Source organism: Rhinopithecus bieti, unplaced genomic scaffold, assembly GCF_001698545.2.
Source record: "Rhinopithecus bieti isolate Rb0 unplaced genomic scaffold, ASM169854v2 scaffold_10354, whole genome shotgun sequence".
Taxonomy (NCBI): domain Eukaryota; kingdom Metazoa; phylum Chordata; class Mammalia; order Primates; family Cercopithecidae; genus Rhinopithecus; species Rhinopithecus bieti.
The window spans coordinates 989,654-1,008,091 of NW_016806491.1; the positions used below are offsets into that span (position 1 = coordinate 989,654).

General features: G+C 43.6%; 1 protein-coding gene across 5 annotated transcripts in view; it reads right to left on the minus strand.

Moving 5' to 3' along the window:
* Positions 1 to 11,467, minus strand: part of ANKRD6 (ankyrin repeat domain 6) — a 211,739-nt gene extending 200,272 nt beyond the window's left edge. For 4 of the 5 annotated variants that reach the window (XM_017876798.1, XM_017876796.1, XM_017876797.1 and 1 more), the window contains exon 1: positions 11,257 to 11,467. The gene's annotated coding sequence lies outside the window, so the exon portion shown is untranslated. The remainder of the gene's footprint in view (positions 1 to 11,256) is intronic. The other variant, XM_017876793.1, reaches the window with a different exon arrangement.
* Positions 11,468 to 18,438: the final 6,971 nt, after the last annotated feature.

The window sequence follows — 18,438 nt, forward strand, 5'->3', positions numbered from 1 at the left end:
AAAAAAAAAAAAAAAAAAAAAAAAAAAAACAGTTTTTGAAATCAGTTTCCCTGGATATATCCCAACAGGAAAATATCTAATTAGTTATAAGTCTGTCATTGGATGATAAAATGTTTGTTTATATTTCAAAGTACAATATACCCTGGCTTACACCCAATGAAACTTTTAGATTTTATTTCAGCAGGGTAGCAAAGATGAAAAATGTTTTAAGGCATCAAACCTCAGTTTTAAAACAGTGCTTCTAAACAGTAGCAACCTAACTTCAATCATATCAGGTACTGGAGATGTGAGGTTCTGTCATTCTTCCTTCAAGTTTTAACTTTTTTGGTTTTGTATAAAATCCAACAGGTGCCAGGGGGTTTTGCTGTTATTCATTACCAATCTGCAGCTCTCTCCTAAGTTTTTGAACAGCAAATGGAGGAAAACAAAGACTTCAGTGAGCAAGCCATTCAATAGATATTATGTAACTCAGGACAGTATACTCTGGAGATTCAGAAAATTATAAACAAACAAGTGTTTGTTCTTAAAGTGCCTGGACTTAGGTCCTTCCTCTTATCAAAGCTCTTTCTTTTATTAACTTTTACCTTGATTTTTTAAAAAGATGGCTAATCCAGGGCCACAGTGCTCATTTTAACTTTAATTTGTCCTCTCTTAGCATCAAGAGGCAAACTGAGCTCCGATATAAACCATTCACATTCACTAAAGCCCCAGTGCCAACTTTTTCTATCATTTCTATTTGGAAGCGAAGCTGCAGAGATCTCTATAGGTAACCTCAGAGAGTGAGTGATCTGATTTATAGGACAAGCCTACTGCTCTGTTCAGAAGCTAATGACTAATGCCACTGGGCATTCCCCTCTTGGTTCCAAGCTCTCCTGCCAGATAGGCAAGGCTTCAATGCTGGTTGAGACAAGAACTTTATCTAGAGCTATGAAACAAACTATTTTTAGGAACCAAAAGACAAGTTGCCATAAGGACTCAAATTATTTAAAGAGTGTCAGCCTCGGCAACATGGCAAAATTTCATCTCTACAAAAAATACAAAAATTAGCAGGCGTAGTGGCATGCGCCTGTAGTCCCAGCTACTCGGGTGGCTGAGATGGGAGGCTGAAGTGGGAGGATCGCTTGAACCTGAGAGGTCGAGGCTACAGAGCCATGATCACACCTCTGGATTCCAGCCTGGGTCATAGAGTGAGACCCTGTCTCAAAAAACAAAATAAAGTGTGGACCACAGGTCACCTCATCAGAATCTGGGGTGATTGTTAAATGTGTGCCTCCCCAGACCTAGTGAATTAGAATCAATGGAGTAAGGCTGAGAATTCCCAAATTTTAATATATTCCCCAGATTATTCTTACATTTAAACCAAAAATAAAATTCTAAGCTCCCCAACCAACTGAATGGATCCCCTCACCCCACCTGGGCCAAGGGATTCCAAAGAAACCTGAAAACAGGTGGGGTGGGAAAAGCAGATGTGCTTCATTATACCCTCTCCCTTTTGGAGTTCAGGCACCACTGACCAGCATTAACATTAAAACAGAGATCTTAAGACTGCAAAACAGATTCTTTGTAGCAATAAGGTACCAATTTCCAATCTGACTCTAGTATCACATGACAGATAAAGAAGAAAATCAAAGTATTTTATCCCAAAATATGTTTCTTTGCCATATTTTGAAATGGCCCTACAGAGCCATCTTTTGTGGGGGGAAAATTGCTTCTGCAAAGAATCTCTATTAACATAACTAGATCTTACCCCCTCTAGTCCCTCCATATCCTGAACAGATCAACTGAGAGTCCAACATCTTTTAAAGGTTTAAATAGAAAACATTTGCCATCTATGGTCTCTACCGGTGGCCACCTGTGAGACTTCACCTACATAAGAAGAACCTTGGCCTCCACAACCCCTTATCTTAACCCAGGGACTTCCGTCTATTGATTCCAGGTCTTTAGATAATAACTTTTGCAACCAATTGCCAACGAGAAAAACTTTGAACCAAACCAATACACCTCACAGATACTGATTGGTGCCTTTTGTTTTGTTTTTTTTTTTTTTTTTGAGACAGGGTTTTGCTCTGTTGCCCAGGGTCTTACACTCTGTTGGAGTGCAGTGGTGCCAGTCTTGGCTCACTGGAGTCTCGAGCTCCCAGGCTCAAGCGATCCTCTTACCTCAGACTCCTGAATAGCTGGGACTACAAACATGCACCGCCATGCCTGGCTAATTTTTTTTTTTTTAAATAGATGGGCTTTCACCATGTTGCACAGGCTGGTCGTGAACTCCCGGGCTCAAGCAATCTGACTGCCTTAGCCTCCCAAAGTGCTGCGACTATAGGCATAAGCCACCTCACCCAGCCTGATTGGTGTCTATGTCTCCCCAAATGTATAAAACCAAGCTGACGGGCTGGGCGCAGTGGCTCAGGCCTGTAATCCCAGCACTTTGGGAGGCCGAGGCAGGTGGATTGCTTGAGCCCAGGAGTTTGAGACCAGTCTAGGGGAACATGGCGAAACCCCGTCTCTACTAAAAATACAAAAATTAACTGGGCATGGGAGCGTGTGCCTGTAATCCCAACACTTTGGGAGGCCGAGGCGGGCAGATCACCTGAGGTCAGGAGTTTGAGACCAGCCTGACCTACATGGTGAAACCCCATCTCTACTAAAAATACAAAGTTAGCCAGGTGTGGTGACGCATGCCTGTAATCCCAGCTACTCTGGAGGCTGAGGCAGGAGAATCTCTGGAATCCAGGAGGCAGAGGTTACAGTGAGCCAAGATGATGCCATTGCACTCCAGCCTGGGCAATAAGAGTGAAACTCTGTCTCAAAAAAAAAAGGAAAGAAAAGAAAACCAAGGCCATGGTCACTCATAGTTAGCTCAGAATAAACCTCTTTAAATACTTTACAAGAGTTTGGCTTTTTTTGTTGATATATACATGATAAGTTTGAGAAGTATTGGTCTAAGGAAGCTAACTGGAAGACAGATAGCTAACAAGAAGATAAATTTGGCCGGGTGCAGTGGCTCACGCCTGTAATCTCAGCACTTTGGGAGGCCAAGGTGGGCAGATCACTTGGGGTCAGGAGGTCCAGACGAGCCTAGACAACATGGCAAAACTCTGTCTCTACTAAAAATACAAAAACATTAGCCAGGCATGGTGGCGGGCGCCTGTAATCGCAGCTACTCAGAAGGCTGAGGCAGGATAATCACCTGAACCCGGGAGGCAGAGGTTGCAGCGAACTAAGATCACGCCACTGCACTCCAGCCTGGGTGACACAGCGAGACTCTGTCTCAAAAAAAAAAAAAAAAAAGAGAGAGAAAAAAGAAAATTCAGTAACTTATTCAAGGTCATTTATCCCCACTATAGAGGTGAAATAACAGTGGGCCACAGAGATTAAGTAGGTTCTAACTAGGAACAGAGTTATTATCAAACTGAGTTATACTAATTTTCTATCTAGTGAAGGCATCCTCAACAAATGTTTTTCTGTAAAGAAACAGATAGTAAAATATATCAGGTTTTGTGGGCCAGGTAGTCTCTGTGGAAACTACTTAACTCTGCCATTGCAGTTGAAAGCAGCTACAGACACCATGCAAAGGAATGAAACAGGCGTCAAGCTGGATTCGGACCATGGTTATAATTTGCCAATATTTGGTCTAGCATATCTTTTTTTTTTTTTTCCCCGAGATGGGGTCTTGCTATGTTGCCTAGGCTGGAGTGCAGTGGCTATGCACAGGCATGATCATATTGCACTGCAACATCAAACTCCTGGGCTCAAGCGATCCTCCCACCTCAGCCTCTCCCAAATAGCTGGGACTACAGGTGCTCACTGCCACACCCAGCTAATGCATCTTTAATTCCAATGAAAAGTATCAGGATATGCTACTCCATAATATGCCACTTGGGCATATTAATATGCCACTTTGAGCTGAAGGCAACTGACAAGTGGATAAAAGAAAAGCTCTTTGCCTTCCCCTTTTGCCTAAAAGCAAGACATAAATTAACAAAGGTGTCCCTTCTCCCTTTTCCACCAGGAAGGATAAAGGTTCGTCACAGAAGACAGCTTTAGGTCCTTATCAGCCTGGAGATGGCACCAGAGGCATCTATATAACAAACTGCACTAACTAGCCTTTATCTGCCATTAGTTCCCCATATATTTGCCTTCCTACAACTCGCCATCACTAAAGACTCAAGGTCTTTTTCCTTTGTCTTGTCACTTCTCTAAAAGTATACTGTTCTTTGTTGAAGATGCTATATAAGCCAGAGCTGTAAGAAATCTTTCTGAGAATTACTCTTTCTCGAGTTTTCTCCCATGTATATATGAAATATACATGTTAATAAACTTCCATTTGTTTTTCTCTTGTTAATCTATGTTTTGTTACAGGGGTCCCAGCTGAGAACTCACAAGAGTAGAGGAAAAAACATTTTTTCCTTCACTACACCAATATGAGCACCATGAAACAGGAAACTTTATTTTAAAATTAGGATTTAAGGCCAGTTGTGGTGGCTTAGGCCTGTAATCCCAGCACTTTGGGAGGTCAAGGTGGGCAGATCACTTGAGGTCAGGAGTTCAAGACCAGCCTAGCTAACATGGTAAAACCCCGTCTCTACTAAAAATACAAAAATTAACCGATTGTGGTGGCGCACCTGTAATCCCAGCTACTCAGGAGGCCGAGGCACAAGAATTGCTTGAACCCAGGAGGCGGAGTTTGCAGTGAGCGGATATCGCACTACTGCACTCGCGCCTGGGTGACAGAAGGAGACCCTGTCTTGGAAAAAGAAAAAAAAGAAAATTAGGATTTAAAAGATGGTAAAATTTAATTATTTGGGCCTTTTCCTTAGGTAGAACAGCCCAATGTCAACTAGTAATGGATAAATGATGCTGAAGCATTACTAGAATCAGTGCACATTACTGAAGTTTCTCCATGACTCTGACTGGGTCTTGGGATCTTTCACATGATCTTGCAATCCTTTAATGTCTACCATTTGATGCTGTGCACCCTCTTGGGCACAAATTTACTTCAGACAAATAAGACAAACAGATCCAAATTTTACAACTTTACTTTCCCTTAAGAGCAAATAAGTAAAAGTGACACATACACTTTGTGATTATGTAACACATTCCATGGCAAAAACTTTTTTTTTGGAAGGGGAAATAAGTTTCATACCTAGCCTATTGCCGGCAGCCTAAAGTAGTTTTAAACTCTTATGACAACATTAACGAAGCCATTAAGACATGCATATTCTTGTCCTTTGCTAATCTTTCTCTGCTCCATCTTTCTCAAATGTACAATTCTTTACATGGTTGGATGATTCTGAGTAAATTAAATATGCTTCATTCCCTAATAAATATCTGAACCTAGATGGCTTAATGGCATTTTTATTTGCTCTCATGGCAATTATGATACATTTGTTTCCTGTATGGAAGTCTCCTCCACACCCTCCACTATGAAGACATAACATTTTATTTATATAGTGTGTGTATATATATATAAACACATACATATATATACACATACACATATATGTTTAGAAAGTGAGAAATAGGGCCAGGCGCAATGGCTCACGCCTGTAAACCCAGCACTTTAGGAGGCTGAGGTGGGCAGATCACCTGAGGTCAGGAGTTCGAAACCAGCCTGGTCAACATGGCAAAACCCCGACTCTACTAAAAATACAAAAATTAGCCAGGCACGGTGGTGGGCACCTGTAATCCCAGCTACTGAGGAGGCTGAGGCAGGAGAACCACTTGAACCTGGGTGGTGGAGGTTGCAGTGAGCCGAGATCGCACCATTGCACTCCATCCAGCCTAGGCAACTGAGCGAGACTTCGTCTAAAAAAAAAAAAAAGTGAGAAATAAATTACATAAAGGCAGTCACACTTAATTGACCAGTAAAAAGACTAGCACCTTATTGTACAAAAAAAAATGGCTACTCATCCACCAAATAGTTCTATTCTTTTCCCAAAGTAAATTATTTTTGCTAAGAAACAGTTGCCCAACCAGGGACTGTATTTCCTAGCTTCCTTGAATCTAGGTGGGGCCATGTGACTGGTTTTGCCAATAGAAGGTAAGCAGAAGTGATGTGTTTCACTTGCTGGTGAAGGCAGTCAACACGATTTCCTTTTGCCATACTCCTTTCCCGCTTGCAGTGACTCTGGAGACCACATGAAGATGGTGGCATCACAAGAAGGAAGGAACCTTGATCCCTGAGTCACCTGAAGGACAGCTACCCAGGAGAGCTGCCCAACATGAATAACTGATTTGGACTTGTGTGAGCTAGATTAAACCACTGAGGTTTGGAAATGTTTGTTACAGCAGTTAGCCTACCTTACCAGAATATACCTGTATTGGTGAAAGACTCAAATCATGATTTATTGAAGTATTTCTAAGATAAAAGCAAATATTGAGGAATCATATGTGTAAGAAGAGCTTGCAGGTTATCATTTTTGCCACTTACCTACCCCATTCATCTGAGTTTAAAACCAGTGTAAGCCTGGGCAACAAGGTGAAACCCTGTCTCTACCAAAAATACAAAAATTAGCAGGGCATGGTGTTATGTGCCTGTAGTCCCAGCTACTTAGGAGGCTGAGGTGAGATGATGGCTTGAACCCAGGAGGCAGAGGTTGCAGTGAGTCAAAATTCCACCACTGCACTCTAGCCTGAGTGACAGTGAGACCTTGCCTCAAAAATAAAAGAAAATGAAACCAGTCTGAATGAGTAGAGACCTATTTATTAAGTAAATTGTGATATTTAACATCTTTTCTAACACAGTGTAAATGCTATAGCTCACCTATATCACAGCATATGAAACAAGGTAGGATGTATTATATGCTATATTTAGAATACATTTGGAACATAAAGTGTAAACCAGAAGACATTCTTAAAATTAAATTTGCCTCCCCCAAGGCAGAATGTACTGGACTTCAGTCATTCAGTACCATCTTCATGAGTTTTTCCATAGCTGTGTACCTCATGTGTTATCATTTACTTCATGTTTTTCTGGACCCTAAGGAGGGCAGAGAGAGATGTGGCAGTTGTGAGACTTCAGTGTCACATCTGCCCTATACAGAACTCCAAGATGTTCATTCCTGGCCTTCCTGTGGCTCTTGAGGAATTAGTCGTGGAGTTTTCAGGATCCAGATGAATATCTGGGGGCTCTGAGGAAAAAGAACTGGTCAGGCTTATCTGAGGTCTGAGCAGAAAGAAAGCCTCTTGTAACTGGTGGGGGAAAGATATAAGAGAGAACTGAAACGGGATAAGACATCCAAATAAAGGGGTCTTTTATGGGGTGGGTGTGGGTAGGGTTCTGTAAATATTTCCTTATAGTGCTTACTAACCTTTTTTGACTTAGGAAACCATTTGAGAATATGATGAAAGCTATGGAACTTCTTCCCCCTCAAACATACATAAGAGCATTCACTTAAATACTTATACATAATTTCGGGAGATCTTAGAGTATCTGTAGCCCACCACTGAACCCCAGGTTAAAAATTCTTGTTTTAGTGGGAAATTTAATAGCTGATCCTCAGGTTTATAAAGGAAACCACTAGTAAATAATGCAGACACTTCCCTATAAAAAAGAGAGAACATAGCTATTTCTTCCATCTCTTCCCCCTTGACGGGATGAGGAAGAGCCGAGAAACAGAGGTAATGTCACCCCTAAGTTTTTCTCTGCTGCTGTCCCTAACCTCAGTGCCTTGGTACAGTCCCACAGTGGGGCACCATCAACAGAACTTGTTTTTTAAAACTTTTAAAACTTTATTTTGAAATAATATTAATCTCACATAGAAGTTGCAAAATAGCACATGAATTCCCTATTCTCTCCTCCCCTAGCCCCTGGTAACCACCATGGAACTACTTTCTGTTTCCATGTGTATGACTACTCTAGGCACCTGATATAAGCGGAATCATATAATATTGTCCCTTCGGTGACTAACTTATTTCACCTAGCATAATGTTTTCAAAGTTTACTATTTTGGACCCCCTGACTGGGTGTTGTGCAACTATAGCAAATTCAAACAGGCAATGCAGAAAATTTGAAAATTTCCATGGAAAACAGTATACCGAACATGTCTGGACATTGCTGAACCTACTAACTCGAGGTAGTTTGCAGTTTCAACAGCAGATCATGTTACATTCCTATCCACGACAATACATCTTTGCAAAGCTGGGTTTTCTGTGGTTGCTGTGATAAAAGCCAAATGCAGCGGAAATATTAATGTGAAACAGGAAATGACAGTGGCAGTGTCCAACACGATCCCAAGGTTTGAGAAGTAGTACAGGCATACACATCCGGTTAGTAATTGTGACTTTAAAGGACATAAAATATTTTTTTCTCTCACTTTATGTATGTTATTTTTTCAAACAACTTCTAAGTAAATATTCAGTTGTTTGAACCTAACTACTAACTACTGAAGCCTAAGGGAATTATGAAAAAATTACTAACTACTGAAGCCTAGGGGAATTGTGAAAAAATTACGCAGACACTAAGGGCTCCATGAAACCAAGTTTCAGAATCTTTGCCTTAACCAAGAAGTAATAGAATAGTGTAAGATTCACCAAGGAAAGCCATGTGACCTTGAAGAAATCACTTAAAGACCATAACACAAACATACCAACCAGGAAAAGAGGAATTGGGGTTGTTAAAACCATTTTTAAAGGTCACTCTTAGCTTAATCCTTCAAATCCCACACAATGCCTTCTGGATAATTTGCATTTTTAAAAAAACTTCTAAAACACATGCACCCAAATTACTGTTTTCCCACTTCTTAGGGACTCAAGCAAAGCTTTTAAAATTACAGCCTCCAAGCTATGTTGGAAGAGACTGGGTCTCCCCTACACAGACAGAACACAACTTCGGGAGCCGTGCCAGGGAGACAGGAGAAACCTGGAAAAAGACAGAGACTCAAAGATCCCCCCACTTTAAGACTTTTGGCTTTTTTGTGGTTTGTATCTTACCCTCAATAGCCTGCTTTTAAGTTCAATAATAATGCTCGTTGAGAAAAAAAGAAAAAAAAAAGAATAATCCAGGTTATTGTGGAAATGCTTGTTGGGAAACTTCCTTTCCTCAGGGTTTTTCATATAAGCAAGGGAAAAAATTAACACAACATCCAGAATAGTGGTTCCCTGGGTGGGAGGTGAGAAGTGAGTGGATGGCCATGGAGAGGGGTATTCAGGGGCTCCAGGGGCCTGGGGATGTTCTAGTTCTTCAGCCGGGTGACACATACTTCAGTGTGATCTATTGTTATTCTTTACATTGCATTCTAAGGTTTATACTGTCTGAGTGTATGATGTATTTCACAGTGGCAGCACCAGTATCTCTATACAAGAAAGAAGCCTTGGGAGTTGGAAGTGTGCCTTGTCTGTAAGCTGAGTTGGATCGCAGGCAGTCTGCTTTTACACAGAGCATATGCTTATCTGGAAAGGCTTTGGGGAGGCTGATGAGTTTAAATGGGAGACTAAGATTAATTTTCGGTGCCACCATGAAAAAACAAGGAGTTAACAAATTCGCATTTTTTTTTTTTTTCCTTTTTGTGGAGAACGGGGTCTCGCTGTATTACCCAGGCAGGTCTCGAACTCCTGGGCTCAAGCTATCCTCCCGCCTCTGCCTCCCTGAGAGCTGGGATTACAGGCGTGAGCCACCGCGCCCGGCCACAAATTCGCATTTTTAAAAATTACCATTGGTTTATACCTCCCAACGCTGCGACTAGTTGTTTTCTGGTCTCTTTAATTCCTCTTCATCCCTTTTCTACCCTTCCCTCATCTCCAGTATGACCCAGAGGGCAGAAAATGCTCCCCAGCTTTAATTTGTATCCCTAATTTTTAGAAGATTTTTTGTTACCATATGCTAAACAAATACCAAAGATGACAAAGTGTAACATGCATCGGTATAGACACACCTACTACACTCAAGAACAAGGCTGCAGACCAGTATGGTGGCTCACACCTGTAATCCCAACACTTTGGGAGGCTGAGACAGGAGGAGTTCGAGACTAGCTTGGGCAACACAGTGAGACTCTGTCTCTAGTAAAATAAAAAAATTCAAAATTAGCCAGGTGTGGTAGTCCCAGGCTGAGGTGGGAGGATCGCTTGAGCTAAGGAGGTCAAAGCTTACAGCCTGAGCAACAGAGGGAAACTGTGTCTCAAAACAACAACAACAAAAACCCTGCCAAGGTTGCTATTGGTGTTTTGGGGATGAGTAACCCCCAATCAGTACACGATGGATGGGACCACTTTGGACCCAGCTGTGTTTGTCTTCATTGCCCAAGTTCTTTCCACTTACACTGGCCTAACAGAACCTAAGCATGAATGAATTCAACATCCAACAGGTTGGCAGAACAAGGTGTCCAACACACAAGAGTACAATGCCAAGCACTTCATTTGCATCACTTCACTGCATGAACACAACACTACGAGGTTATGTACAATACCTGCAGTTTAGAGTTCTAAAAACTAAGGTTTACAGTAGTGGTTTTTCCAAAGTCACACACCTAACAAGTGGTGGAGTCAGAACTCTGTCTCACGGGCCCAAAGTGGCTCTTTACTACCACGTGACCCATCTCATGCTACCTCGCGGGGGAAACATTCTTGACCAGCTTTGAGGCATTCGTGTCCCTTTCGGGTCACAAATAATGCTGCACTTCCCCTCCTGTCCCCGAGATCTACCGGAAGCAACACACTTAAATGCCCAAGATAAGCTCGGGCGAGCTGATGTCTGGACCCAAACCAGACAGCACGTCGGCTCCCTGGACCCCGGGAGATGCCACTTGCTGAGGCTTCGCCGATGGGGCTCCTAAGGAATATCGGCCCCTCTCCTCCTGCGCCTACACCCCAGTGCGGTCGTCCAGGGCGGGGAGGGACGGGGTCACTCGGAGGCGGCCGCAGGCCCGGGACCGACCCTCCTCCGCGCCGCAGACCGCGGGGTACTCGGACCCCCGCCCCCACCGCCCTTCCTTCAAACTGCAAGCGAGCAGGAGAACAAGGGACGAGCCCCAGAAGAAAGTTCTCCACCTCCCTCGCCCGAAGTTCCATATTCCAGGGAGGCAACTGAGGCCAGGAGAAGAAGGAGGCGCCCCGGGGGGTAACGCCTCGCGCCGGGCGTTTTCGGAGGCCGCAGACCAGGGGGCGAGACGCAGTGTCCGGGTCTCCCCCGCGGGCAGTCGGCGATCCTGGGGTGCCGAGGGAGCAGCGCCCCCTTCCCCCGACAGCGTCCTCCCAGACCTCAGTCGCCCACCCTGGTGTAAGCGGGGATCCCAGGGAGCCGGCGAAGTCGCCTGGTACCTTTCTCTCCCGCGCCGGACGTCCGCGCCGCAGGGACCGAGGCCGGCGACAGGGTAGGGGCGAGGGGCGACGACGGGGACGGGCTCCCGCTGGCTCCGGCGGCCCCCAGGGCCTCGGCGCTCCTGCCTAAGCGGCCGTGGCCTCCGCCGCCCGCGCGCTCAGGCAAGCGCTTCGTCGGCTCCTGCGGGTTACCGTGTTGGCCGAGCCCGCCGCGCTCCGCCGCCGCAGGGCCCTCCACCCAGTCCCGCCGGCCCCGCTCCGCCCCGCCGGCGGCTCCTACGCCGGGGCCGCAGCGCCCCCCAGCGGCGAGTCGGGGCACGGCAGGGACCCTCGCGAGAGAGAGGTGGTACCCTGGAGGCCCTGGGCTGGCCCCCGTCTGCAGCCCGCTCCTGCCTGGGGCCGCCGCCGTCTGAAGAGTGGGAGAAGGGGGGCCTACAGTAGGGTGAGGTTTTCCGCTTGTGGGTTGCCAGGAAGTGTATTGGAAGGTGAGGAGAATTAGCAGGAGGAACCTCCCACCTTCACTCATTTCGTGGCCAAGTGGATATTTCAATATAACCATAGCTCACTTAATGGGGGCTGCTCAGTTTGCACTGAATAACAATGATGAATGACCCAGATTTATTGGGGTAGCTGGAGAGGGGAAAGGAAGCCTTTATTTCTAACAGCTTGACTATAAGTAGCTTGTTGGAATCATCCCATATGGAAACGGCAAAAGCATTGAGCGAGCCTGACTCCCATATTCATATCACACTTTACATAGTGTTATCTCAGTCTGGTTTTGTCTATTGTCATTCACAGTCACTTCTTCAGTACCTAGAAGAGCTCCCTGAACGCATTTAATAAGCATTTAATAAGTTACTGTTGAAACCATGTACAGATGAATGGGATCTCATTCCACTCTTTGAAGAAGCATGGACAGGTATCTGCTCTCCAAAGGCGGAGAGATGGAAGAGGAGTCAGGCAGCACCCTAAAATGGACTATCGATCTTGCCTGAGGCTTTGGGACAAGCTTATCATGAATCTGACTTTTCTTTTTCTTTCTTTCTTTCTTTATTATAATTTTTTTTTGAGACGAAGTCTCGCTCTGTCACCCAGGCTGGAGTGCAGTGGCACGATCTCGACTCACTGCAACCTCTGCCTCCCAAGTTCAAGCAATTCTCCTGCCTTAGCCTCCTGAATAGCTGGGATTACAGGTGCCCACCACCATCTCTGGCTAATTTTTGTATTTTTAATAGAGACGGGGTTTCACCATGTTGTTCAGGCTGGTCTCGAACTCCTGAGCTCGTGATCCTCCCACCTCGGCCTCCCAAAGTGTTGGGATTACAGGTATGAGCCACCATGCCTGGCTGACTTTTCTTATTCCCTCTGAAACAGGTCTGGTTTCCAGGAGAAAAGAAACATGATGATTTCTTCCTTTTCCTTAAGATGTTTGTTTTCCTCTCTCCTTCAGGGATTATTAGGCAGGAGAGATCCCAAGAGCCTCTTTCCACACTAGAAAGGGGAAGTTCTTGATTTTCTCCTACTGCTTCTGAAATTTCCCCAACCCCATAGTCATAGCTGCTAGTTTTAGCTAACAGGAGGTGAAATCTGTCTTCTGAGTATCCTTTGGCCTTTTCCAGATTTTCTTTTTTTTTCCTTGAGATAGGGTCTTGCTGTGTTGCCCAGGCTGGAGTGCAGTAGCTCAATCATAGCTCACTGCAGTTGAACTCCTGGCTCAAGCAATCCTCCTGCCTCTGCCTCCTGAATAGTTGGGACTACAAGTGTGCACCACCATGCCCAGCTAATTTTTTTATGTTTAACACAGGAGATCAAGGCTGGTCTTGAAATCCTGGGCTCAAGCAATCCTCTGGCCTCAGCCTCCCAAAGTGTTGGGATTACAGATGTGAGCCACTGCGTCCAGCCCTTCTTCAGATTTGTGCCCCATTCCTGTTGCTGTCCACCTGGAGCTGATAGAAGAATACATTTCCTTTTTCTGCTGGCTTGTAGCTCCAGTTTCCTCTCCAGGCAGGTTACTAATGAGTTCCTGGATAACCCCCAAAGTCAAGGTTTGTACACATGACCTTTCTTTTTTTTTTTTTTTGCGATAGAGTTTTGCTCTTATTGCCCAGGCTAGAGTGCAGTGGTGAAATCTCGGCTCACTGCCACCTCCACCTTCTGGTTTCAAGCGATTCTCCTGCCTCAGCCTCCCAAGTAGGTGGGGTTACAGGCGCCCGCCACCATGCCCAGCTAATTTTTTTTTTTGTATTTTTACAATACGTCTGTATTTGTACAGATGGGGTTTCACCATGTTGGTCAGGCTGATCTAGAACTGCTGACCTCGTGGTCCACCTGCCCTCGGCCTCCCAAAGTGCTGGGATTACAGGCGTGAGCCACCGCGCCTGTCCATATGACCTTTCAATGTGATAATTTATTTCTCTCTTGTACTTTTCCACATTGAGTTTTCCTAGCTAGTCCCTTGAATAAACTTCCAAAGATGCAAATATTCAGTTTCCCTGAAAGACTTTTAAAACATCACCGTAAAGTCACACTAAGATGGGATTTTAAGTTATATTTGTGGGCAGTCACAGCAATGACCCTGAAAGAAACAGAAAGCCCATGCCAGCCTGCAAGACATGTGAGTGCTCCTGGGAACTGACTGGTCTGCTTTTGTTCCCAGACTTTGATTAATGGGGATTCCTGGCAGGAGGCCTCATGAGAGCCAAAGCAGGCAGTGGCTGAGCTGCCTGTAGATCTTGCTTGCTCATCTCCAAGTGGGCAGACAGTTTTTGGGCAACCAAAGAAGAAGACTCCTAAATCTCCCTCTTTATGAGAAAGGCTTCCAGGTTGCAGCTCTGTTCTTGCCCCTACGTTCAGCTCAATCACAGCCAGCCTCTTATATTCACCCTAGCACACCCTCCTTCTGCCTTGTGAGAAAGAAGTTTGCTCTGCAAATGATCATTTTCACTGCTTTGTGATAACATAATCTGCTCCTATTTTCAACAACATCTCTTTAATGAGCTGACTTCATTAGCTATGTTTCCTGTTGTTAGCTTCAGTGCAGCCTTCAGCACACCATTCTGCCACTCCACTGAAACTGCCTGTGCTAAAGCTTCCACTCAAGGAAGAACCCTTCCATCTGCCCCTCTATAGTCATATCCTTCTCTTTCAGAGGAAACCACCATCCTAAGTTTTGCGTTAATAATTCTGTTATCACAAATATATGTGTCCCTAAACACTACATGGTTTGTTTTTGTGTGTTTTGAGCTTTTGTAAATAGAATCATTCTGCATGCTTCCCGTGCAACTTGCAGTTTTTGCCCAGCATTATGTTTCTGAGAGTCACTTATTCGATTTCTCTGCTATATAAATATTTTGTTGTAAAAACATAACACAATTTAATTACCCATTCTACTTTTGGATGTTGGATTGGCTCCAGTATTTGGTATTGCAAACAGCATTGCTGTGAACATTCTTAAATATTTCTCCCGATGCATGTGTGTAAGAATGTTTTTTAAGATATATACCTAGAAGTGGAATCATCGGGTCTTAAGGTATGTGCATGTTCAAACTTACTAGGTAATGTTAAACTGTCTGAACTGGTTGTTTTCTAAAATTGTTTTCTAAAGTGGTCATATCAATTTTCATTTCCAACACCTGTATATGAAAGTCGTCCATGTCCCACAATCTTTGCCAGCACTTGTTTTCATCTAAATGATATCTCATAATAGTTGTAGTTTGTATTTCCTCAATTACCAGTGTAGCTGAGCATCTTTAATGTTTAATAGCTAGTCCTATTTCCTCTTTTGTTAATTGATGGTGTCTTCTGCCCTGTTTCATGTGTTTTGAGAACTCCTTTCTGACCCTAAAGATATAAAAATATTCTCCCATATTTTCTTTCAAGTGTTATAATTTTGCCTTTCACGTGTAAGTCCACATTCCATCTGAAATTCATTTCTCCTTTCATTTGCAATGCCAGAGCTCTCTTACAATGGATTTTTATACACATATAGGTTTGTTTTCAGTCCTCTATTTTGTTCCATTTCCCTATCACTCTGCTAGCATCATACTGTCTGAAATCTGTGGTTTTCTTTCTTTCTTTCTTTTCTTTCTTTCTTTTCTTTCTTTCCTTCCTTCCTTCCTTTCTTTCTCTTTCTTTCTTTTCTGTCTTTCTTTCTTTCTTTTATCTTTCTTTCTGTCTCTCTCTTTTGTTTTTGTTGAGAGAGTCTCGCTCTGTTGCCCACGCCGGAGTATAGTGACATGATCTTGGCTCACTGCTACCTCTGCCTCCTGGGTTCAAGCAATTCTCCTGCCTCAGCCTCCTGAGTAGCTGGGATTACAGGTGCACACCACCATGCCCAGCTAATTTTTTTTGTTTTGTATTTTTTAATAGAGACAAGGTTTCACCATGTTGACCAGGCTGGTCTTGAACTCCTGACCTCAAGTGATCTACCCACCTTGGCCTCCCAAAGTGCTGGGATTACAGGTGTGAGCCAGCACACCTGGCCTGTGATTTTATTTCAAGTGTTGATTTCCAAATATACAAGTCCTACTCTGACTTATTTCTCTTTTTTATTTATAAAGATCTCAAGTATTCTTAGCTCTTTGCTCCTCCATAGACATTTTCTAATTCATTTGTTATGATAAACTCGAGATTTTAATTTGAAATCTCAGTAAACATATGTGGTGGATTGCATTGTTCATTCACAATTATTCGTACCCTTCCCATCTTTGCCATGCTTTTTTATAGGTGGGGTAACCCAGTCTGCTCCATTAGTTTTGGCAACAGAGCAAGATTTCATCTCAAAAAAATCCGGAATATTATGTAAACGAAATCATACAGTATGTGGCCTTTTGAGGCTGCCTTTTTCTTCACTCAGGATAATGCCCTTGAGATTCATCCAAGTTGTTGTGTGTGTCAACTGTTGATTCTTTCCATTGCCGAGTAGTATTCCTCAGTGTGGATATACCACAGTTTGTTTAGCTATTCACCCATTGAACAGCATCTGGGTTTGGGTTATTATGAATAAAGCTGCTATGAACATTCATATATGTGTTTTTATATGGACATAGTTTTCACTTCTCTGAGATAAGTAACCAGAAGGGCAATTGCTGGGTCATTTTGTAGTCACATGTTTAGTGTTATAAGAAACTGCCAAACTGTTTTCCAGGGTAGTTACACCATTTTACACTTCCCACCACCAATGTGTGAGATATCTGAGTTTTCCGTATCATTGTCAGCATTTGGTGTTGTCACTATTTTTTAATTTCAGTCATTTTGGTACTTATGTGGTGGTATCTCACTGTGGTCTTAATAATCTGCATTTCTGGGCAGGGGGTGGTGGCTCATGCCTGTGATTCCAACACTTCAGGAGGCTGAGGAGGGATGATTGCTTGAGGTTAGGGGCTCAAGACCAACCTGGGCAACATAGTGAGACCCTGTCTCTACAAACAAAATTTTTAATAGCCGGGCATAGTGGCACAAGCCTGTAGTCCTAGCTAATCAGCAGGCTGAGACAGGAGGATTGCTTGAGCCCAGGAATTCAGGGCTGCAGTGAGCTATGACTATACTCTAGCCTGGGTGACAGAGTGAGACCCTTCTCTAATAATAATAATAATAATAATAATAATAATAATAATAATAACAATAATTTGCATTATTTAATGTAATGGTGTTGAACATCTTCTCATGTCTCATTATTTGACATTACTATATCCTTGTCAGTGAAATGTTTTTTCCTATTTTCTAATTGAATTTTTTCCCCTAAGTTTTGAGAATTCCTTATACTTTATAGATACGAGGCTTCTGTCAGATATTTGGTTAGCAAATATTTCACCCTAGTCTGTAGCTTGTCTTTGCATCCTCTTAACAGGGTCTTTGCAGAAAAAAGTTTTTTAATCTTGACAAAGTCCAATTTATCAATTTTTTATCTTATGAATAAAATAAAATAAATGGCACAGTTCTAGTGTCACAATTCTTTTGTTTCATTTTCCAGTCTTATGCAGTCAAGGATCTACAGTACATCGTGGAATAGGAGTGGTGATAGTGGTCATCATTCTCTGTTCCTAACTTTAAGCTTCTGATTTTCTAATCTGTCTTTCTTCCTCATTTTCAGTTCCTAAGGTAAAGGGACTGTAGTTATCAGTTACATTGTGTTTGGCTACAAGAGTGTGCTTGCCTAGAGTGGCTTAAACAACAAAAACATGTAGGCTGGGCAGGGTGGTTCACACCTGTAATCCCAGCACTTTGGGAAGCTAAGGTGGGAGGACTGCTTGAGCCCAGGAGTTTGAGACCAGCTTGGGCAACATAGGGAGAACCCATCACTACAAAAAATAAAAAAAATTAGTCAGGTGTGGTGGTGTGCACCTGTGGTCCCAGCCACTCAGGAGGCTGAGGTAGGAGGATCGCTTGAGCCCAGGAGGTCAAGAATGCAGTGAGCCATGATTATGTCACTGCACTCCAGCCTGGGTGACAGAGTGAGACCCTGTCTCAAAAAAAGAGTAGTAATTTATATGATAAACATATGTGGCCTTGGGCTCTTTCTGTCATTCTACTGTACCACCCTCAGTTTTGGCTTTTGTCTTTGATGACATCCAGGCAAGAAAGGTTGCAGGCTTTCCCACTGTATTCATTTCATCTGGGGAACAACTTCTTATCAGACGCTCCCAAGACATATATCCTTTCACGTCATTGGTTACCACTGGATGACAAAGATAGGGGAGTGGTTACCATAATTACCATAGACTAACCATGATTCAACTTCTGGGTCTGGGGTTCCTTCCCTGAATGTGCTGACACCCAACATTTAAAGTTATGAAACTAGGCAGGGGGGCGCAGTGGCTTAGGCCTGTAATCCCACCACTTTGGGAGCCCAAGGTGGGTGGATCACCTGAGGTCAGGAGTTAGAGGCCAGCCTGGCCACTCTGGGGAAACCCCATGTCTACTAAAAATACAAAAATTAGCTGGGTGTGGTGGCGGGGGTCTGTAATCCCAGCTATTCAGGAGGCTGAGGCAGGAGAATCACTTGAACCTGGGAGGCGGAGGTTGCAGTGAACCGAGATCATGCCATTGCACTCCAGCCTGGGTGACAGAGCAAGACTCCATCTCAAAAGTAAATAAATAAATAAATAAAGTTACCAAACTAAGGATGAAGGGGGTGAGAGGGAGGAACTGGTTATGCTGCCAACAATATCTACCCAACATCTA